Source organism: Chiloscyllium punctatum, chromosome 41, assembly GCF_047496795.1.
Source record: "Chiloscyllium punctatum isolate Juve2018m chromosome 41, sChiPun1.3, whole genome shotgun sequence".
NCBI lineage: Eukaryota > Metazoa > Chordata > Chondrichthyes > Orectolobiformes > Hemiscylliidae > Chiloscyllium > Chiloscyllium punctatum.
Genome location: NC_092779.1, coordinates 66,674,731 through 66,697,968, shown reverse-complemented (window position 1 = coordinate 66,697,968; position 23,238 = coordinate 66,674,731). Strand labels below are relative to the sequence as shown.

Here is a 23,238-nt window from a genome sequence, read left to right as displayed (position 1 = left end):
ATGCTCAGCACATAGCCAAAATTAAACAAGTCCCATTAAACAACGAGCGATTGGAAACAGAAAGGTGAAAAGTAGAATGGCTTCAACTTTCAGTGCTTGAACAAATCTGCTCTCGTAGTGAAATGTAATGCAACTCCATTTAATTACTGTGCAAAGCATTGTCAAGTTTTTCTCCAACCTGGTTCTGATCATATGCCATTCTGTTTGAGAGTGTAGTTCCCGCCTTCTGATCCTTCCATGAAAAGCAGCACCGCATTTGCATTCCTTGCGCAGGTTTGCCCGGTTCAAAGACAGGGAAGAAGCTGATGCTCTGGTATCACAGCGCACCACGGATTCCTGAACTAGTCTGTCTGTCAAATGTACCCCCAAAGTCGTCTCTGAAAGACCTCATTTGGAAGCTGTCTGTCGTTATTCAACGTACGAGAGTTGGCACCAGAGGTCCTGAATCATGTTTTGGAGCAGTTCGCACGGAAGTGGCTCATTCAATCAGCAACAGCAATGAAAGAAATTACACTCTCAGAGGAACCTCTGGACCTATGCTTTCACAGCGTCGCTAGTATTAAGGTGCGCCCCGAGATCTAAGCCACGTTGGAAGTGAGACGGAGGAATCGACAGAGAGGCTACAGAATGACATCGCATCCATTTGGATTTCTTTAAATCACTGACGAGCAGGAAAATGTAAACGGGGAGGGCGAGTGGGGAAGTGAGGCAGTAGCAGCTCTGGTGAAATTCCTTCTTTGTGATTCGCTCAGCAACCAGAGACGTGAAGGTGACTCAGGCGTGAGAGCTCTTCACATCGAGAACAAAAAGCACTCAAGGGCAGTTAGCACCTCTTCCGGAGAGTGGGGTGGGGTGAGCTAATTCCCTTTTGACTTCTCTGACTATGTTCAGAAACTGCCTTTTAGATTGAGGTGAACAGAGACTGCATTTCTTAAAAGCACCATGGAATTTATCAAACTTTATTGTGTTGCTTCCTTTCGATTCCCACACAGGTTTCCAACTCAGTTGGTATCCATGTGGCTCATATCCAGGTGTGAACATCTCTGCAGCGAATTGCACGGTTAAGGCAAAAAGGCAAGGAAAGTGGCATCTCGAATTGGCTCCGAGGTCAGAGCATCCTCGCAATGTGATCTGTCGTTCTCGGATTGTAATGCTACCTCCGGTTTTAGGGTGGAGAACATTCTTTGGGACTCTTATTCTGCAAGACAGACACAGTGACTGAAACTATGCTGCACGTTATGATTTGGAACACGGGCTGCTCAGCTTTGTGCATTTTCCCTGTAGTCCGGTGTGTTTCATGTTCCGTGTAAACGTGAAAGTTGTCCTGTTTCGAGCAATGGGTGAAATCATTTATCAATGCAAGAATCGAAATTGCAGTCATGTCAAGCAGCTCATGGTAATTTGACCAAATCATAACCGATCGTGTGTTCTCACGCACTCACAGATGCATTTGGAGCTGAAAAGAGTCTGAGAAGATCGACTCAGCTTACCATTGATTTTTGTCTGGATTGATGGGTATCATTATCTGCTGCGAAATTGTCATTGTAGCCGGGCACATCCCAGCAGCTGTGCGAGTCGGAGAGGGATCATGGAACCCTTTTAACGTGACTTTGCATCTGTTGTTTTGCAGGAGCACAATTGGAAGTGCAAGAAAATGGGCAGCGCTAGTGGCTGGCTGGTAGTGTGGCCGAGCGGTCTAAGGCGCTGGATTTAAACTCCAGTCTCTGACAGAGGCGTGGGTTCGAATCCCACAGCTGCCATTTCTGCTGACCTTCTCCAATCGCGCAGCTGGTTGAAATGCTGTTTCGACCCCTGCTGCGTTTCTGTTTAAAACAGAAGCGAAATGGGTTTGCTTCCCGGGCAATTAATTGTGGTGTGTGAAAGTGCCGAATTTAGCGAAGCGTCTGTGCTGTCATGATCGTGTTCGCCTCCCGCAGCTCTTCTGTTGCTTTACGTTCCAGGCGAGTTGAATTTTAATGGAACCGAATGGAGACTGTTATTTCATCGCTGTTGTGAAACAAAGTACTACGGTGACTCGACTCGTCGTTATTTGGTTTTCTGGCCAATGAAAAAATCGTTCCAATGAATTTCGATGTCATATGTTATTGAATTTCTCCCATTTCCTTCATCTCCGTCCTGGAGACATCGGAAGGGAAAGGTAATCTAGCCGAGACTGTGATTGGTGAAATTCACTTTTTATGGCCCATTCTTATTATGTTCTTTCTTTCTCTCTTTTCAGCATTGTCCGGGAAGTGGTGGTGCACTCAGGCTCCTGTATGTTTGAAAGAGTAGTTTGGAATTGCCCTGTTGTTAGTTGTGAGATTACATTATGGCTCATGCCCCGGACTGTCTCACATTTAGCATTCATGCTCGCTGTGTCTGGAAATACATTTGGTTTGCCAGTTTTGTTTGTGTTCCGTGTTAAATGCTTTCCGTTTTGCGATTCTCTCAATAAATTACGACTGAACAGGGTTTCTGAGGTAACTTCCAGCTGCAAAAATCCTGAACTGAGAATCTGGGAAAATTTCCCAGAGTATGGTCAGTCGGAGCAAAAGTAAGGAAGTCGTTCGTTTCTGCAGCGATTCACAATGCTACCGTTCCCGTGAGCAGTCGAACAGGCTATATGATTGTGCCGCAGACTGCGACGGCAAGCTCCGCTAAAGAGTGATCCTTTAATGCCGGTGTAAGCAACACAACGTTATTAGGGCACACCGCGTGGAAACAGATACTTCGGTGTATCTCGTCCATGCTCAGCACATAGCCAAAATTAAACAAGTCCCATTAAACAACGAGCGATTGGAAACAGAAAGGTGAAAAGTAGAATGGCTTCAACTTTCAGTGCTTGAACAAATCTGCTCTCGTAGTGAAATGTAATGCAACTCCATTTAATTACTGTGCAAAGCATTGTCAAGTTTTTCTCCAACCTGGTTCTGATCATATGCCATTCTGTTTGAGAGTGTAGTTCCCGCCTTCTGATCCTTCCATGAAAAGCAGCACCGCATTTGCATTCCTTGCGCAGGTTTGCCCGGTTCAAAGACAGGGAAGAAGCTGATGCTCTGGTATCACAGCGCACCACGGATTCCTGAACTAGTCTGTCTGTCAAATGTACCCCCAAAGTCGTCTCTGAAAGACCTCATTTGGAAGCTGTCTGTCGTTATTCAACGTACGAGAGTTGGCACCAGAGGTCCTGAATCATGTTTTGGAGCAGTTCGCACGGAAGTGGCTCATTCAATCAGCAACAGCAATGAAAGAAATTACACTCTCAGAGGAACCTCTGGACCTATGCTTTCACAGCGTCGCTAGTATTAAGGTGCGCCCCGAGATCTAAGCCACGTTGGAAGTGAGACGGAGGAATCGACAGAGAGGCTACAGAATGACATCGCATCCATTTGGATTTCTTTAAATCACTGACGAGCAGGAAAATGTAAACGGGGAGGGCGAGTGGGGAAGTGAGGCAGTAGCAGCTCTGGTGAAATTCCTTCTTTGTGATTCGCTCAGCAACCAGAGACGTGAAGGTGACTCAGGCGTGAGAGCTCTTCACATCGAGAACAAAAAGCACTCAAGGGCAGTTAGCACCTCTTCCGGAGAGTGGGGTGGGGTGAGCTAATTCCCTTTTGACTTCTCTGACTATGTTCAGAAACTGCCTTTTAGATTGAGGTGAACAGAGACTGCATTTCTTAAAAGCACCATGGAATTTATCAAACTTTATTGTGTCGCTTCCTTTCGATTCCCACACAGGTTTCCAACTCAGTTGGTATCCATGTGGCTCATATCCAGGTGTGAACATCTCTGCAGCGAATTGCACGGTTAAGGCAAAAAGGCAAGGAAAGTGGCATCTCGAATTGGCTCCGAGGTCAGAGCATCCTCGCAATGTGATCTGTCGTTCTCGGATTGTAATGCTACCTCCGGTTTTAGGGTGGAGAACATTCTTTGGGACTCTTATTCTGCAAGACAGACACAGTGACTGAAACTATGCTGCACGTTATGATTTGGAACACGGGCTGCTCAGCTTTGTGCATTTTCCCTGTAGTCCGGTGTGTTTCATGTTCCGTGTAAACGTGAAAGTTGTCCTGTTTCGAGCAATGGGTGAAATCATTTATCAATGCAAGAATCGAAATTGCAGTCATGTCAAGCAGCTCATGGTAATTTGACCAAATCATAACCGATCGTGTGTTCTCACGCACTCACAGATGCATTTGGAGCTGAAAAGAGTCTGAGAAGATCGACTCAGCTTACCATTGATTTTTGTCTGGATTGATGGGTATCATTATCTGCTGCGAAATTGTCATTGTAACCGGGCACATCCCAGCAGCTGTGCGAGTCGGAGAGGGATCATGGAACCCTTTTAACGTGACTTTGCATCTGTTGTTTTGCAGGAGCACAATTGGAAGTGCAAGAAAATGGGCAGCGCTAGTGGCTGGCTGGTAGTGTGGCCGAGCGGTCTAAGGCGCTGGATTTAAACTCCAGTCTCTGACAGAGGCGTGGGTTCGAATCCCACAGCTGCCATTTCTGCTGACCTTCTCCAATCGCGCAGCTGGTTGAAATGCTGTTTCGACCCCTGCTGCGTTTCTGTTTAAAACAGAAGCGAAATGGGTTTGCTTCCCGGGCAATTAATTGTGGTGTGTGAAAGTGCCGAATTTAGCGAAGCGTCTGTGCTGTCATGATCGTGTTCGCCTCCCGCAGCTCTTCTGTTGCTTTACGTTCCAGGCGAGTTGAATTTTAATGGAACCGAATGGAGACTGTTATTTCATCGCTGTTGTGAAACAAAGTACTACGGTGACTCGACTCGTCGTTATTTGGTTTTCTGGCCAATGAAAAAATCGTTCCAATGAATTTCGATGTCATATGTTATTGAATTTCTCCCATTTCCTTCATCTCCGTCCTGGAGACATCGGAAGGGAAAGGTAATCTAGCCGAGACTGTGATTGGTGAAATTCACTTTTTATGGCCCATTCTTATTATGTTCTTTCTTTCTCTCTTTTCAGCATTGTCCGGGAAGTGGTGGTGCACTCAGGCTCCTGTATGTTTGAAAGAGTAGTTTGGAATTGCCCTGTTGTTAGTTGTGAGATTACATTATGGCTCATGCCCCGGACTGTCTCACATTTAGCATTCATGCTCGCTGTGTCTGGAAATACATTTGGTTTGCCAGTTTTGTTTGTGTTCCGTGTTAAATGCTTTCCGTTTTGCGATTCTCTCAATAAATTACGACTGAACAGGGTTTCTGAGGTAACTTCCAGCTGCAAAAATCCTGAACTGAGAATCTGGGAAAATTTCCCAGAGTATGGTCAGTCGGAGCAAAAGTAAGGAAGTCGTTCGTTTCTGCAGCGATTCACAATGCTACCGTTCCCGTGAGCAGTCGAACAGGCTATATGATTGTGCCGCAGACTGCGACGGCAAGCTCCGCTAAAGAGTGATCCTTTAATGCCGGTGTAAGCAACACAACGTTATTAGGGCACACCGCGTGGAAACAGATACTTCGGTGTATCTCGTCCATGCTCAGCACATAGCCAAAATTAAACAAGTCCCATTAAACAACGAGCGATTGGAAACAGAAAGGTGAAAAGTAGAATGGCTTCAACTTTCAGTGCTTGAACAAATCTGCTCTCGTAGTGAAATGTAATGCAACTCCATTTAATTACTGTGCAAAGCATTGTCAAGTTTTTCTCCAACCTGGTTCTGATCATATGCCATTCTGTTTGAGAGTGTAGTTCCCGCCTTCTGATCCTTCCATGAAAAGCAGCACCGCATTTGCATTCCTTGCGCAGGTTTGCCCGGTTCAAAGACAGGGAAGAAGCTGATGCTCTGGTATCACAGCGCACCACGGATTCCTGAACTAGTCTGTCTGTCAAATGTACCCCCAAAGTCGTCTCTGAAAGACCTCATTTGGAAGCTGTCTGTCGTTATTCAACGTACGAGAGTTGGCACCAGAGGTCCTGAATCATGTTTTGGAGCAGTTCGCACGGAAGTGGCTCATTCAATCAGCAACAGCAATGAAAGAAATTACACTCTCAGAGGAACCTCTGGACCTATGCTTTCACAGCGTCGCTAGTATTAAGGTGCGCCCCGAGATCTAAGCCACGTTGGAAGTGAGACGGAGGAATCGACAGAGAGGCTACAGAATGACATCGCATCCATTTGGATTTCTTTAAATCACTGACGAGCAGGAAAATGTAAACGGGGAGGGCGAGTGGGGAAGTGAGGCAGTAGCAGCTCTGGTGAAATTCCTTCTTTGTGATTCGCTCAGCAACCAGAGACGTGAAGGTGACTCAGGCGTGAGAGCTCTTCACATCGAGAACAAAAAGCACTCAAGGGCAGTTAGCACCTCTTCCGGAGAGTGGGGTGGGGTGAGCTAATTCCCTTTTGACTTCTCTGACTATGTTCAGAAACTGCCTTTTAGATTGAGGTGAACAGAGACTGCATTTCTTAAAAGCACCATGGAATTTATCAAACTTTATTGTGTTGCTTCCTTTCGATTCCCACACAGGTTTCCAACTCAGTTGGTATCCATGTGGCTCATATCCAGGTGTGAACATCTCTGCAGCGAATTGCACGGTTAAGGCAAAAAGGCAAGGAAAGTGGCATCTCGAATTGGCTCCGAGGTCAGAGCATCCTCGCAATGTGATCTGTCGTTCTCGGATTGTAATGCTACCTCCGGTTTTAGGGTGGAGAACATTCTTTGGGACTCTTATTCTGCAAGACAGACACAGTGACTGAAACTATGCTGCACGTTATGATTTGGAACACGGGCTGCTCAGCTTTGTGCATTTTCCCTGTAGTCCGGTGTGTTTCATGTTCCGTGTAAACGTGAAAGTTGTCCTGTTTCGAGCAATGGGTGAAATCATTTATCAATGCAAGAATCGAAATTGCAGTCATGTCAAGCAGCTCATGGTAATTTGACCAAATCATAACCGATCGTGTGTTCTCACGCACTCACAGATGCATTTGGAGCTGAAAAGAGTCTGAGAAGATCGACTCAGCTTACCATTGATTTTTGTCTGGATTGATGGGTATCATTATCTGCTGCGAAATTGTCATTGTAGCCGGGCACATCCCAGCAGCTGTGCGAGTCGGAGAGGGATCATGGAACCCTTTTAACGTGACTTTGCATCTGTTGTTTTGCAGGAGCACAATTGGAAGTGCAAGAAAATGGGCAGCGCTAGTGGCTGGCTGGTAGTGTGGCCGAGCGGTCTAAGGCGCTGGATTTAAACTCCAGTCTCTGACAGAGGCGTGGGTTCGAATCCCACAGCTGCCATTTCTGCTGACCTTCTCCAATCGCGCAGCTGGTTGAAATGCTGTTTCGACCCCTGCTGCGTTTCTGTTTAAAACAGAAGCGAAATGGGTTTGCTTCCCGGGCAATTAATTGTGGTGTGTGAAAGTGCCGAATTTAGCGAAGCGTCTGTGCTGTCATGATCGTGTTCGCCTCCCGCAGCTCTTCTGTTGCTTTACGTTCCAGGCGAGTTGAATTTTAATGGAACCGAATGGAGACTGTTATTTCATCGCTGTTGTGAAACAAAGTACTACGGTGACTCGACTCGTCGTTATTTGGTTTTCTGGCCAATGAAAAAATCGTTCCAATGAATTTCGATGTCATATGTTATTGAATTTCTCCCATTTCCTTCATCTCCGTCCTGGAGACATCGGAAGGGAAAGGTAATCTAGCCGAGACTGTGATTGGTGAAATTCACTTTTTATGGCCCATTCTTATTATGTTCTTTCTTTCTCTCTTTTCAGCATTGTCCGGGAAGTGGTGGTGCACTCAGGCTCCTGTATGTTTGAAAGAGTAGTTTGGAATTGCCCTGTTGTTAGTTGTGAGATTACATTATGGCTCATGCCCCGGACTGTCTCACATTTAGCATTCATGCTCGCTGTGTCTGGAAATACATTTGGTTTGCCAGTTTTGTTTGTGTTCCGTGTTAAATGCTTTCCGTTTTGCGATTCTCTCAATAAATTACGACTGAACAGGGTTTCTGAGGTAACTTCCAGCTGCAAAAATCCTGAACTGAGAATCTGGGAAAATTTCCCAGAGTATGGTCAGTCGGAGCAAAAGTAAGGAAGTCGTTCGTTTCTGCAGCGATTCACAATGCTACCGTTCCCGTGAGCAGTCGAACAGGCTATATGATTGTGCCGCAGACTGCGACGGCAAGCTCCGCTAAAGAGTGATCCTTTAATGCCGGTGTAAGCAACACAACGTTATTAGGGCACACCGCGTGGAAACAGATACTTCGGTGTATCTCGTCCATGCTCAGCACATAGCCAAAATTAAACAAGTCCCATTAAACAACGAGCGATTGGAAACAGAAAGGTGAAAAGTAGAATGGCTTCAACTTTCAGTGCTTGAACAAATCTGCTCTCGTAGTGAAATGTAATGCAACTCCATTTAATTACTGTGCAAAGCATTGTCAAGTTTTTCTCCAACCTGGTTCTGATCATATGCCATTCTGTTTGAGAGTGTAGTTCCCGCCTTCTGATCCTTCCATGAAAAGCAGCACCGCATTTGCATTCCTTGCGCAGGTTTGCCCGGTTCAAAGACAGGGAAGAAGCTGATGCTCTGGTATCACAGCGCACCACGGATTCCTGAACTAGTCTGTCTGTCAAATGTACCCCCAAAGTCGTCTCTGAAAGACCTCATTTGGAAGCTGTCTGTCGTTATTCAACGTACGAGAGTTGGCACCAGAGGTCCTGAATCATGTTTTGGAGCAGTTCGCACGGAAGTGGCTCATTCAATCAGCAACAGCAATGAAAGAAATTACACTCTCAGAGGAACCTCTGGACCTATGCTTTCACAGCGTCGCTAGTATTAAGGTGCGCCCCGAGATCTAAGCCACGTTGGAAGTGAGACGGAGGAATCGACAGAGAGGCTACAGAATGACATCGCATCCATTTGGATTTCTTTAAATCACTGACGAGCAGGAAAATGTAAACGGGGAGGGCGAGTGGGGAAGTGAGGCAGTAGCAGCTCTGGTGAAATTCCTTCTTTGTGATTCGCTCAGCAACCAGAGACGTGAAGGTGACTCAGGCGTGAGAGCTCTTCACATCGAGAACAAAAAGCACTCAAGGGCAGTTAGCACCTCTTCCGGAGAGTGGGGTGGGGTGAGCTAATTCCCTTTTGACTTCTCTGACTATGTTCAGAAACTGCCTTTTAGATTGAGGTGAACAGAGACTGCATTTCTTAAAAGCACCATGGAATTTATCAAACTTTATTGTGTCGCTTCCTTTCGATTCCCACACAGGTTTCCAACTCAGTTGGTATCCATGTGGCTCATATCCAGGTGTGAACATCTCTGCAGCGAATTGCACGGTTAAGGCAAAAAGGCAAGGAAAGTGGCATCTCGAATTGGCTCCGAGGTCAGAGCATCCTCGCAATGTGATCTGTCGTTCTCGGATTGTAATGCTACCTCCGGTTTTAGGGTGGAGAACATTCTTTGGGACTCTTATTCTGCAAGACAGACACAGTGACTGAAACTATGCTGCACGTTATGATTTGGAACACGGGCTGCTCAGCTTTGTGCATTTTCCCTGTAGTCCGGTGTGTTTCATGTTCCGTGTAAACGTGAAAGTTGTCCTGTTTCGAGCAATGGGTGAAATCATTTATCAATGCAAGAATCGAAATTGCAGTCATGTCAAGCAGCTCATGGTAATTTGACCAAATCATAACCGATCGTGTGTTCTCACGCACTCACAGATGCATTTGGAGCTGAAAAGAGTCTGAGAAGATCGACTCAGCTTACCATTGATTTTTGTCTGGATTGATGGGTATCATTATCTGCTGCGAAATTGTCATTGTAACCGGGCACATCCCAGCAGCTGTGCGAGTCGGAGAGGGATCATGGAACCCTTTTAACGTGACTTTGCATCTGTTGTTTTGCAGGAGCACAATTGGAAGTGCAAGAAAATGGGCAGCGCTAGTGGCTGGCTGGTAGTGTGGCCGAGCGGTCTAAGGCGCTGGATTTAAACTCCAGTCTCTGACAGAGGCGTGGGTTCGAATCCCACAGCTGCCATTTCTGCTGACCTTCTCCAATCGCGCAGCTGGTTGAAATGCTGTTTCGACCCCTGCTGCGTTTCTGTTTAAAACAGAAGCGAAATGGGTTTGCTTCCCGGGCAATTAATTGTGGTGTGTGAAAGTGCCGAATTTAGCGAAGCGTCTGTGCTGTCATGATCGTGTTCGCCTCCCGCAGCTCTTCTGTTGCTTTACGTTCCAGGCGAGTTGAATTTTAATGGAACCGAATGGAGACTGTTATTTCATCGCTGTTGTGAAACAAAGTACTACGGTGACTCGACTCGTCGTTATTTGGTTTTCTGGCCAATGAAAAAATCGTTCCAATGAATTTCGATGTCATATGTTATTGAATTTCTCCCATTTCCTTCATCTCCGTCCTGGAGACATCGGAAGGGAAAGGTAATCTAGCCGAGACTGTGATTGGTGAAATTCACTTTTTATGGCCCATTCTTATTATGTTCTTTCTTTCTCTCTTTTCAGCATTGTCCGGGAAGTGGTGGTGCACTCAGGCTCCTGTATGTTTGAAAGAGTAGTTTGGAATTGCCCTGTTGTTAGTTGTGAGATTACATTATGGCTCATGCCCCGGACTGTCTCACATTTAGCATTCATGCTCGCTGTGTCTGGAAATACATTTGGTTTGCCAGTTTTGTTTGTGTTCCGTGTTAAATGCTTTCCGTTTTGCGATTCTCTCAATAAATTACGACTGAACAGGGTTTCTGAGGTAACTTCCAGCTGCAAAAATCCTGAACTGAGAATCTGGGAAAATTTCCCAGAGTATGGTCAGTCGGAGCAAAAGTAAGGAAGTCGTTCGTTTCTGCAGCGATTCACAATGCTACCGTTCCCGTGAGCAGTCGAACAGGCTATATGATTGTGCCGCAGACTGCGACGGCAAGCTCCGCTAAAGAGTGATCCTTTAATGCCGGTGTAAGCAACACAACGTTATTAGGGCACACCGCGTGGAAACAGATACTTCGGTGTATCTCGTCCATGCTCAGCACATAGCCAAAATTAAACAAGTCCCATTAAACAACGAGCGATTGGAAACAGAAAGGTGAAAAGTAGAATGGCTTCAACTTTCAGTGCTTGAACAAATCTGCTCTCGTAGTGAAATGTAATGCAACTCCATTTAATTACTGTGCAAAGCATTGTCAAGTTTTTCTCCAACCTGGTTCTGATCATATGCCATTCTGTTTGAGAGTGTAGTTCCCGCCTTCTGATCCTTCCATGAAAAGCAGCACCGCATTTGCATTCCTTGCGCAGGTTTGCCCGGTTCAAAGACAGGGAAGAAGCTGATGCTCTGGTATCACAGCGCACCACGGATTCCTGAACTAGTCTGTCTGTCAAATGTACCCCCAAAGTCGTCTCTGAAAGACCTCATTTGGAAGCTGTCTGTCGTTATTCAACGTACGAGAGTTGGCACCAGAGGTCCTGAATCATGTTTTGGAGCAGTTCGCACGGAAGTGGCTCATTCAATCAGCAACAGCAATGAAAGAAATTACACTCTCAGAGGAACCTCTGGACCTATGCTTTCACAGCGTCGCTAGTATTAAGGTGCGCCCCGAGATCTAAGCCACGTTGGAAGTGAGACGGAGGAATCGACAGAGAGGCTACAGAATGACATCGCATCCATTTGGATTTCTTTAAATCACTGACGAGCAGGAAAATGTAAACGGGGAGGGCGAGTGGGGAAGTGAGGCAGTAGCAGCTCTGGTGAAATTCCTTCTTTGTGATTCGCTCAGCAACCAGAGACGTGAAGGTGACTCAGGCGTGAGAGCTCTTCACATCGAGAACAAAAAGCACTCAAGGGCAGTTAGCACCTCTTCCGGAGAGTGGGGTGGGGTGAGCTAATTCCCTTTTGACTTCTCTGACTATGTTCAGAAACTGCCTTTTAGATTGAGGTGAACAGAGACTGCATTTCTTAAAAGCACCATGGAATTTATCAAACTTTATTGTGTTGCTTCCTTTCGATTCCCACACAGGTTTCCAACTCAGTTGGTATCCATGTGGCTCATATCCAGGTGTGAACATCTCTGCAGCGAATTGCACGGTTAAGGCAAAAAGGCAAGGAAAGTGGCATCTCGAATTGGCTCCGAGGTCAGAGCATCCTCGCAATGTGATCTGTCGTTCTCGGATTGTAATGCTACCTCCGGTTTTAGGGTGGAGAACATTCTTTGGGACTCTTATTCTGCAAGACAGACACAGTGACTGAAACTATGCTGCACGTTATGATTTGGAACACGGGCTGCTCAGCTTTGTGCATTTTCCCTGTAGTCCGGTGTGTTTCATGTTCCGTGTAAACGTGAAAGTTGTCCTGTTTCGAGCAATGGGTGAAATCATTTATCAATGCAAGAATCGAAATTGCAGTCATGTCAAGCAGCTCATGGTAATTTGACCAAATCATAACCGATCGTGTGTTCTCACGCACTCACAGATGCATTTGGAGCTGAAAAGAGTCTGAGAAGATCGACTCAGCTTACCATTGATTTTTGTCTGGATTGATGGGTATCATTATCTGCTGCGAAATTGTCATTGTAGCCGGGCACATCCCAGCAGCTGTGCGAGTCGGAGAGGGATCATGGAACCCTTTTAACGTGACTTTGCATCTGTTGTTTTGCAGGAGCACAATTGGAAGTGCAAGAAAATGGGCAGCGCTAGTGGCTGGCTGGTAGTGTGGCCGAGCGGTCTAAGGCGCTGGATTTAAACTCCAGTCTCTGACAGAGGCGTGGGTTCGAATCCCACAGCTGCCATTTCTGCTGACCTTCTCCAATCGCGCAGCTGGTTGAAATGCTGTTTCGACCCCTGCTGCGTTTCTGTTTAAAACAGAAGCGAAATGGGTTTGCTTCCCGGGCAATTAATTGTGGTGTGTGAAAGTGCCGAATTTAGCGAAGCGTCTGTGCTGTCATGATCGTGTTCGCCTCCCGCAGCTCTTCTGTTGCTTTACGTTCCAGGCGAGTTGAATTTTAATGGAACCGAATGGAGACTGTTATTTCATCGCTGTTGTGAAACAAAGTACTACGGTGACTCGACTCGTCGTTATTTGGTTTTCTGGCCAATGAAAAAATCGTTCCAATGAATTTCGATGTCATATGTTATTGAATTTCTCCCATTTCCTTCATCTCCGTCCTGGAGACATCGGAAGGGAAAGGTAATCTAGCCGAGACTGTGATTGGTGAAATTCACTTTTTATGGCCCATTCTTATTATGTTCTTTCTTTCTCTCTTTTCAGCATTGTCCGGGAAGTGGTGGTGCACTCAGGCTCCTGTATGTTTGAAAGAGTAGTTTGGAATTGCCCTGTTGTTAGTTGTGAGATTACATTATGGCTCATGCCCCGGACTGTCTCACATTTAGCATTCATGCTCGCTGTGTCTGGAAATACATTTGGTTTGCCAGTTTTGTTTGTGTTCCGTGTTAAATGCTTTCCGTTTTGCGATTCTCTCAATAAATTACGACTGAACAGGGTTTCTGAGGTAACTTCCAGCTGCAAAAATCCTGAACTGAGAATCTGGGAAAATTTCCCAGAGTATGGTCAGTCGGAGCAAAAGTAAGGAAGTCGTTCGTTTCTGCAGCGATTCACAATGCTACCGTTCCCGTGAGCAGTCGAACAGGCTATATGATTGTGCCGCAGACTGCGACGGCAAGCTCCGCTAAAGAGTGATCCTTTAATGCCGGTGTAAGCAACACAACGTTATTAGGGCACACCGCGTGGAAACAGATACTTCGGTGTATCTCGTCCATGCTCAGCACATAGCCAAAATTAAACAAGTCCCATTAAACAACGAGCGATTGGAAACAGAAAGGTGAAAAGTAGAATGGCTTCAACTTTCAGTGCTTGAACAAATCTGCTCTCGTAGTGAAATGTAATGCAACTCCATTTAATTACTGTGCAAAGCATTGTCAAGTTTTTCTCCAACCTGGTTCTGATCATATGCCATTCTGTTTGAGAGTGTAGTTCCCGCCTTCTGATCCTTCCATGAAAAGCAGCACCGCATTTGCATTCCTTGCGCAGGTTTGCCCGGTTCAAAGACAGGGAAGAAGCTGATGCTCTGGTATCACAGCGCACCACGGATTCCTGAACTAGTCTGTCTGTCAAATGTACCCCCAAAGTCGTCTCTGAAAGACCTCATTTGGAAGCTGTCTGTTGTTATTCAACGTACGAGAGTTGGCACCAGAGGTCCTGAATCATGTTTTGGAGCAGTTCGCACGGAAGTGGCTCATTCAATCAGCAACAGCAATGAAAGAAATTACACTCTCAGAGGAACCTCTGGACCTATGCTTTCACAGCGTCGCTAGTATTAAGGTGCGCCCCGAGATCTAAGCCACGTTGGAAGTGAGACGGAGGAATCGACAGAGAGGCTACAGAATGACATCGCATCCATTTGGATTTCTTTAAATCACTGACGAGCAGGAAAATGTAAACGGGGAGGGCGAGTGGGGAAGTGAGGCAGTAGCAGCTCTGGTGAAATTCCTTCTTTGTGATTCGCTCAGCAACCAGAGACGTGAAGGTGACTCAGGCGTGAGAGCTCTTCACATCGAGAACAAAAAGCACTCAAGGGCAGTTAGCACCTCTTCCGGAGAGTGGGGTGGGGTGAGCTAATTCCCTTTTGACTTCTCTGACTATGTTCAGAAACTGCCTTTTAGATTGAGGTGAACAGAGACTGCATTTCTTAAAAGCACCATGGAATTTATCAAACTTTATTGTGTTGCTTCCTTTCGATTCCCACACAGGTTTCCAACTCAGTTGGTATCCATGTGGCTCATATCCAGGTGTGAACATCTCTGCAGCGAATTGCACGGTTAAGGCAAAAAGGCAAGGAAAGTGGCATCTCGAATTGGCTCCGAGGTCAGAGCATCCTCGCAATGTGATCTGTCGTTCTCGGATTGTAATGCTACCTCCGGTTTTAGGGTGGAGAACATTCTTTGGGACTCTTATTCTGCAAGACAGACACAGTGACTGAAACTATGCTGCACGTTATGATTTGGAACACGGGCTGCTCAGCTTTGTGCATTTTCCCTGTAGTCCGGTGTGTTTCATGTTCCGTGTAAACGTGAAAGTTGTCCTGTTTCGAGCAATGGGTGAAATCATTTATCAATGCAAGAATCGAAATTGCAGTCATGTCAAGCAGCTCATGGTAATTTGACCAAATCATAACCGATCGTGTGTTCTCACGCACTCACAGATGCATTTGGAGCTGAAAAGAGTCTGAGAAGATCGACTCAGCTTACCATTGATTTTTGTCTGGATTGATGGGTATCATTATCTGCTGCGAAATTGTCATTGTAGCCGGGCACATCCCAGCAGCTGTGCGAGTCGGAGAGGGATCATGGAACCCTTTTAACGTGACTTTGCATCTGTTGTTTTGCAGGAGCACAATTGGAAGTGCAAGAAAATGGGCAGCGCTAGTGGCTGGCTGGTAGTGTGGCCGAGCGGTCTAAGGCGCTGGATTTAAACTCCAGTCTCTGACAGAGGCGTGGGTTCGAATCCCACAGCTGCCATTTCTGCTGACCTTCTCCAATCGCGCAGCTGGTTGAAATGCTGTTTCGACCCCTGCTGCGTTTCTGTTTAAAACAGAAGCGAAATGGGTTTGCTTCCCGGGCAATTAATTGTGGTGTGTGAAAGTGCCGAATTTAGCGAAGCGTCTGTGCTGTCATGATCGTGTTCGCCTCCCGCAGCTCTTCTGTTGCTTTACGTTCCAGGCGAGTTGAATTTTAATGGAACCGAATGGAGACTGTTATTTCATCGCTGTTGTGAAACAAAGTACTACGGTGACTCGACTCGTCGTTATTTGGTTTTCTGGCCAATGAAAAAATCGTTCCAATGAATTTCGATGTCATATGTTATTGAATTTCTCCCATTTCCTTCATCTCCGTCCTGGAGACATCGGAAGGGAAAGGTAATCTAGCCGAGACTGTGATTGGTGAAATTCACTTTTTATGGCCCATTCTTATTATGTTCTTTCTTTCTCTCTTTTCAGCATTGTCCGGGAAGTGGTGGTGCACTCAGGCTCCTGTATGTTTGAAAGAGTAGTTTGGAATTGCCCTGTTGTTAGTTGTGAGATTACATTATGGCTCATGCCCCGGACTGTCTCACATTTAGCATTCATGCTCGCTGTGTCTGGAAATACATTTGGTTTGCCAGTTTTGTTTGTGTTCCGTGTTAAATGCTTTCCGTTTTGCGATTCTCTCAATAAATTACGACTGAACAGGGTTTCTGAGGTAACTTCCAGCTGCAAAAATCCTGAACTGAGAATCTGGGAAAATTTCCCAGAGTATGGTCAGTCGGAGCAAAAGTAAGGAAGTCGTTCGTTTCTGCAGCGATTCACAATGCTACCGTTCCCGTGAGCAGTCGAACAGGCTATATGATTGTGCCGCAGACTGCGACGGCAAGCTCCGCTAAAGAGTGATCCTTTAATGCCGGTGTAAGCAACACAACGTTATTAGGGCACACCGCGTGGAAACAGATACTTCGGTGTATCTCGTCCATGCTCAGCACATAGCCAAAATTAAACAAGTCCCATTAAACAACGAGCGATTGGAAACAGAAAGGTGAAAAGTAGAATGGCTTCAACTTTCAGTGCTTGAACAAATCTGCTCTCGTAGTGAAATGTAATGCAACTCCATTTAATTACTGTGCAAAGCATTGTCAAGTTTTTCTCCAACCTGGTTCTGATCATATGCCATTCTGTTTGAGAGTGTAGTTCCCGCCTTCTGATCCTTCCATGAAAAGCAGCACCGCATTTGCATTCCTTGCGCAGGTTTGCCCGGTTCAAAGACAGGGAAGAAGCTGATGCTCTGGTATCACAGCGCACCACGGATTCCTGAACTAGTCTGTCTGTCAAATGTACCCCCAAAGTCGTCTCTGAAAGACCTCATTTGGAAGCTGTCTGTCGTTATTCAACGTACGAGAGTTGGCACCAGAGGTCCTGAATCATGTTTTGGAGCAGTTCGCACGGAAGTGGCTCATTCAATCAGCAACAGCAATGAAAGAAATTACACTCTCAGAGGAACCTCTGGACCTATGCTTTCACAGCGTCGCTAGTATTAAGGTGCGCCCCGAGATCTAAGCCACGTTGGAAGTGAGACGGAGGAATCGACAGAGAGGCTACAGAATGACATCGCATCCATTTGGATTTCTTTAAATCACTGACGAGCAGGAAAATGTAAACGGGGAGGGCGAGTGGGGAAGTGAGGCAGTAGCAGCTCTGGTGAAATTCCTTCTTTGTGATTCGCTCAGCAACCAGAGACGTGAAGGTGACTCAGGCGTGAGAGCTCTTCACATCGAGAACAAAAAGCACTCAAGGGCAGTTAGCACCTCTTCCGGAGAGTGGGGTGGGGTGAGCTAATTCCCTTTTGACTTCTCTGACTATGTTCAGAAACTGCCTTTTAGATTGAGGTGAACAGAGACTGCATTTCTTAAAAGCACCATGGAATTTATCAAACTTTATTGTGTTGCTTCCTTTCGATTCCCACACAGGTTTCCAACTCAGTTGGTATCCATGTGGCTCATATCCAGGTGTGAACATCTCTGCAGCGAATTGCACGGTTAAGGCAAAAAGGCAAGGAAAGTGGCATCTCGAATTGGCTCCGAGGTCAGAGCATCCTCGCAATGTGATCTGTCGTTCTCGGATTGTAATGCTACCTCCGGTTTTAGGGTGGAGAACATTCTTTGGGACTCTTATTCTGCAAGACAGACACAGTGACTGAAACTATGCTGCACGTTATGATTTGGAACACGGGCTGCTCAGCTTTGTGCATTTTCCCTGTAGTCCGGTGTGTTTCATGTTCCGTGTAAACGTGAAAGTTGTCCTGTTTCGAGCAATGGGTGAAATCATTTATCAATGCAAGAATCGAAATTGCAGTCATGTCAAGCAGCTCATGGTAATTTGACCAAATCATAACCGATCGTGTGTTCTCACGCACTCACAGATGCATTTGGAGCTGAAAAGAGTCTGAGAAGATCGACTCAGCTTACCATTGATTTTTGTCTGGATTGATGGGTATCATTATCTGCTGCGAAATTGTCATTGTAGCCGGGCACATCCCAGCAGCTGTGCGAGTCGGAGAGGGATCATGGAACCCTTTTAACGTGACTTTGCATCTGTTGTTTTGCAGGAGCACAATTGGAAGTGCAAGAAAATGGGCAGCGCTAGTGGCTGGCTGGTAGTGTGGCCGAGCGGTCTAAGGCGCTGGATTTAAACTCCAGTCTCTGACAGAGGCGTGGGTTCGAATCCCACAGCTGCCATTTCTGCTGACCTTCTCCAATCGCGCAGCTGGTTGAAATGCTGTTTCGACCCCTGCTGCGTTTCTGTTTAAAACAGAAGCGAAATGGGTTTGCTTCCCGGGCAATTAATTGTGGTGTGTGAAAGTGCCGAATTTAGCGAAGCGTCTGTGCTGTCATGATCGTGTTCGCCTCCCGCAGCTCTTCTGTTGCTTTACGTTCCAGGCGAGTTGAATTTTAATGGAACCGAATGGAGACTGTTATTTCATCGCTGTTGTGAAACAAAGTACTACGGTGACTCGACTCGTCGTTATTTGGTTTTCTGGCCAATGAAAAAATCGTTCCAATGAATTTCGATGTCATATGTTATTGAATTTCTCCCATTTCCTTCATCTCCGTCCTGGAGACATCGGAAGGGAAAGGTAATCTAGCCGAGACTGTGATTGGTGAAATTCACTTTTTATGGCCCATTCTTATTATGTTCTTTCTTTCTCTCTTTTCAGCATTGTCCGGGAAGTGGTGGTGCACTCAGGCTCCTGTATGTTTGAAAGAGTAGTTTGGAATTGCCCTGTTGTTAGTTGTGAGATTACATTATGGCTCATGCCCCGGACTGTCTCACATTTAGCATTCATGCTCGCTGTGTCTGGAAATACATTTGGTTTGCCAGTTTTGTTTGTGTTCCGTGTTAAATGCTTTCCGTTTTGCGATTCTCTCAATAAATTACGACTGAACAGGGTTTCTGAGGTAACTTCCAGCTGCAAAAATCCTGAACTGAGAATCTGGGAAAATTTCCCAGAGTATGGTCAGTCGGAGCAAAAGTAAGGAAGTCGTTCGTTTCTGCAGCGATTCACAATGCTACCGTTCCCGTGAGCAGTCGAACAGGCTATATGATTGTGCCGCAGACTGCGACGGCAAGCTCCGCTAAAGAGTGATCCTTTAATGCCGGTGTAAGCAACACAACGTTATTAGGGCACACCGCGTGGAAACAGATACTTCGGTGTATCTCGTCCATGCTCAGCACATAGCCAAAATTAAACAAGTCCCATTAAACAACGAGCGATTGGAAACAGAAAGGTGAAAAGTAGAATGGCTTCAACTTTCAGTGCTTGAACAAATCTGCTCTCGTAGTGAAATGTAATGCAACTCCATTTAATTACTGTGCAAAGCATTGTCAAGTTTTTCTCCAACCTGGTTCTGATCATATGCCATTCTGTTTGAGAGTGTAGTTCCCGCCTTCTGATCCTTCCATGAAAAGCAGCACCGCATTTGCATTCCTTGCGCAGGTTTGCCCGGTTCAAAGACAGGGAAGAAGCTGATGCTCTGGTATCACAGCGCACCACGGATTCCTGAACTAGTCTGTCTGTCAAATGTACCCCCAAAGTCGTCTCTGAAAGACCTCATTTGGAAGCTGTCTGTTGTTATTCAACGTACGAGAGTTGGCACCAGAGGTCCTGAATCATGTTTTGGAGCAGTTCGCACGGAAGTGGCTCATTCAATCAGCAACAGCAATGAAAGAAATTACACTCTCAGAGGAACCTCTGGACCTATGCTTTCACAGCGTCGCTAGTATTAAGGTGCGCCCCGAGATCTAAGCCACGTTGGAAGTGAGACGGAGGAATCGACAGAGAGGCTACAGAATGACATCGCATCCATTTGGATTTCTTTAAATCACTGACGAGCAGGAAAATGTAAACGGGGAGGGCGAGTGGGGAAGTGAGGCAGTAGCAGCTCTGGTGAAATTCCTTCTTTGTGATTCGCTCAGCAACCAGAGACGTGAAGGTGACTCAGGCGTGAGAGCTCTTCACATCGAGAACAAAAAGCACTCAAGGGCAGTTAGCACCTCTTCCGGAGAGTGGGGTGGGGTGAGCTAATTCCCTTTTGACTTCTCTGACTATGTTCAGAAACTGCTTTTTAGATTGAGGTGAACAGAGACTGCATTTCTTAAAAGCACCATGGAATTTATCAAACTTTATTGTGTCGCTTCCTTTCGATTCCCACACAGGTTTCCAACTCAGTTGGTATCCATGTGGCTCATATCCAGGTGTGAACATCTCTGCAGCGAATTGCACGGTTAAGGCAAAAAGGCAAGGAAAGTGGCATCTCGAATTGGCTCCGAGGTCAGAGCATCCTCGCAATGTGATCTGTCGTTCTCGGATTGTAATGCTACCTCCGGTTTTAGGGTGGAGAACATTCTTTGGGACTCTTATTCTGCAAGACAGACACAGTGACTGAAACTATGCTGCACGTTATGATTTGGAACACGGGCTGCTCAGCTTTGTGCATTTTCCCTGTAGTCCGGTGTGTTTCATGTTCCGTGTAAACGTGAAAGTTGTCCTGTTTCGAGCAATGGGTGAAATCATTTATCAATGCAAGAATCGAAATTGCAGTCATGTCAAGCAGCTCATGGTAATTTGACCAAATCATAACCGATCGTGTGTTCTCACGCACTCACAGATGCATTTGGAGCTGAAAAGAGTCTGAGAAGATCGACTCAGCTTACCATTGATTTTTGTCTGGATTGATGGGTATCATTATCTGCTGCGAAATTGTCATTGTAGCCGGGCACATCCCAGCAGCTGTGCGAGTCGGAGAGGGATCATGGAACCCTTTTAACGTGACTTTGCATCTGTTGTTTTGCAGGAGCACAATTGGAAGTGCAAGAAAATGGGCAGTGCTAGTGGCTGGCTGGTAGTGTGGCCGAGCGGTCTAAGGCGCTGGATTTAAGCTCCAGTCTCTGACAGAGGCGTGGGTTCGAATCCCACCGCTGCCATTTCTGCTGACCTTCTCCAATCGCGCAGCTGGTTGAAATGCTGTTTCGACCCCTGCTGCGTTTCTGTTTAAAACAGAAGCGAAATGGGTTTGCTTCCCGGGCAATTAATTGTGGTGTGTGAAAGTGCCGAATTTGGCGAAGCGTCTGTGCTGTCATGATCGTGTTCGCCTCCCGCAGCTCTTCTGTTGCTTTACGTTCCAGGCGAGTTGAATTTTAATGGAATCGAATGGAGACTGTTATTTCATCGCTGTTGTGAAACAAAGTACTACGGTGACTCGACTCGTCGTTATTTGGTTTTCTGGCCAATGAAAAAATCGTTCCAATGAATTTCGATGTCATATGTTATTGAATTTCTCCCATTTCCTTCATCTCCGTCCTGGAGACATCGGAAGGGAAAGGTAATCTAGCCGAGACTGTGATTGGTGAAATTCACTTTTTATGGCCCATTCTTATTATGTTCTTTCTTTCTCTCTTTTCAGCATTGTCCGGGAAGTGGTGGTGCACTCAGGCTCCTGTATGTTTGAAAGAGTAGTTTGGAATTGCCCTGTTGTTAGTTGTGAGATTACATTATGGCTCATGCCCCGGACTGTCTCACATTTAGCATTCATGCTCGCTGTGTCTGGAAATACATTTGGTTTGCCAGTTTTGTTTGTGTTCCGTGTTAAATGCTTTCCGTTTTGCGATTCTCTCAATAAATTACGAGTTAACAGGGTTTCTGAGGTAACTTCCAGCTGCAAAAATCCTGAACTGAGAATCTGGGAAAATTTCCCAGAGTATGGTCAGTCGGAGCAAAAGTAAGGAAGTCGTTCGTTTCTGCAGCGATTCACAATGCTACCGTTCCCGTGAGCAGTCGAACAGGCTATATGATTGTGCCGCAGACTGCGACGGCAAGCTCCGCTAAAGAGTGATCCTTTAATGCCGGTTTAAGCAACACAACGTTATTAGGGCACACCGCGTGGAAACAGATACTTCGGTGTATCTCGTCCATGCTCAGCACATAGCCAAAATTAAACAAGTCCCATTAAACAACGAGCGATTGGAAACAGAAAGGTGAAAAGTAGAATGGCTTCAACTTTCAGTGCTTGAACAAATCTGCTCTCGTAGTGAAATGTAATGCAACTCCATTTAATTACTGTGCAAAGCATTGTCAAGTTTTTCTCCAACCTGGTTCTGATCATATGCCATTCTGTTTGAGAGTGTAGTTCCCGCCTTCTGATCCTTCCATGAAAAGCAGCACCGCATTTGCATTCCTTGCGCAGGTTTGCCCGGTTCAAAGACAGGGAAGAAGCTGATGCTCTGGTATCACAGCGCACCACGGATTCCTGAACTAGTCTGTCTGTCAAATGTACCCCCAAAGTCGTCTCTGAAAGACCTCATTTGGAAGCTGTCTGTCGTTATTCAACGTACGAGAGTTGGCACCAGAGGTCCTGAATCATGTTTTGGAGCAGTTCGCACGGAAGTGGCTCATTCAATCAGCAACAGCAATGAAAGAAATTACACTCTCAGAGGAACCTCTGGACCTATGCTTTCACAGCGTCGCTAGTATTAAGGTGCGCCCCGAGATCTAAGCCACGTTGGAAGTGAGACGGAGGAATCGACAGAGAGGCTACAGAATGACATCGCATCCATTTGGATTTCTTTAAATCACTGACGAGCAGGAAAATGTAAACGGGGAGGGCGAGTGGGGAAGTGAGGCAGTAGCAGCTCTGGTGAAATTCCTTCTTTGTGATTCGCTCAGCAACCAGAGACGTGAAGGTGACTCAGGCGTGAGAGCTCTTCACATCGAGAACAAAAAGCACTCAAGGGCAGTTAGCACCTCTTCCGGAGAGTGGGGTGGGGTGAGCTAATTCCCTTTTGACTTCTCTGACTATGTTCAGAAACTGCCTTTTAGATTGAGGTGAACAGAGACTGCATTTCTTAAAAGCACCATGGAATTTATCAAACTTTATTGTGTCGCTTCCTTTCGATTCCCACACAGGTTTCCAACTCAGTTGGTATCCATGTGGCTCATATCCAGGTGTGAACATCTCTGCAGCGAATTGCACGGTTAAGGCAAAAAGGCAAGGAAAGTGGCATCTCGAATTGGCTCCGAGGTCAGAGCATCCTCGCAATGTGATCTGTCGTTCTCGGATTGTAATGCTACCTCCGGTTTTAGGGTGGAGAACATTCTTTGGGACTCTTATTCTGCAAGACAGACACAGTGACTGAAACTATGCTGCACGTTATGATTTGGAACACGGGCTGCTCAGCTTTGTG

The 23,238-nt window shown here is 46.1% G+C and overlaps 8 non-coding genes across 8 annotated transcripts; all 8 read left to right on the top strand.

The window, feature by feature from the left end:
• The first annotated feature begins 1,677 nt into the window (after positions 1-1,677).
• On the top strand, positions 1,678-1,760 carry trnal-uaa (transfer RNA leucine (anticodon UAA)). Its single transcript has one exon. It is a non-coding gene; the product is annotated as a tRNA-Leu (tRNA).
• Positions 1,761-4,423: 2,663 nt separating this feature from the next.
• trnal-uaa (transfer RNA leucine (anticodon UAA)) lies at positions 4,424-4,506 on the top strand. The gene has a single exon. It is a non-coding gene; the product is annotated as a tRNA-Leu (tRNA).
• Positions 4,507-7,169: 2,663 nt separating this feature from the next.
• Positions 7,170-7,252, top strand: trnal-uaa (transfer RNA leucine (anticodon UAA)). Its single transcript has one exon. It is a non-coding gene; the product is annotated as a tRNA-Leu (tRNA).
• A 2,663-nt stretch (positions 7,253-9,915) lies between these two features.
• On the top strand, positions 9,916-9,998 carry trnal-uaa (transfer RNA leucine (anticodon UAA)). Its single transcript has one exon. It is a non-coding gene; the product is annotated as a tRNA-Leu (tRNA).
• A 2,663-nt stretch (positions 9,999-12,661) lies between these two features.
• On the top strand, positions 12,662-12,744 carry trnal-uaa (transfer RNA leucine (anticodon UAA)). The gene has a single exon. It is a non-coding gene; the product is annotated as a tRNA-Leu (tRNA).
• Positions 12,745-15,407: 2,663 nt separating this feature from the next.
• trnal-uaa (transfer RNA leucine (anticodon UAA)) lies at positions 15,408-15,490 on the top strand. The gene has a single exon. It is a non-coding gene; the product is annotated as a tRNA-Leu (tRNA).
• A 2,663-nt stretch (positions 15,491-18,153) lies between these two features.
• Positions 18,154-18,236, top strand: trnal-uaa (transfer RNA leucine (anticodon UAA)). The gene has a single exon. It is a non-coding gene; the product is annotated as a tRNA-Leu (tRNA).
• A 2,663-nt stretch (positions 18,237-20,899) lies between these two features.
• Positions 20,900-20,982, top strand: trnal-uaa (transfer RNA leucine (anticodon UAA)). Its single transcript has one exon. It is a non-coding gene; the product is annotated as a tRNA-Leu (tRNA).
• Positions 20,983-23,238: the final 2,256 nt, after the last annotated feature.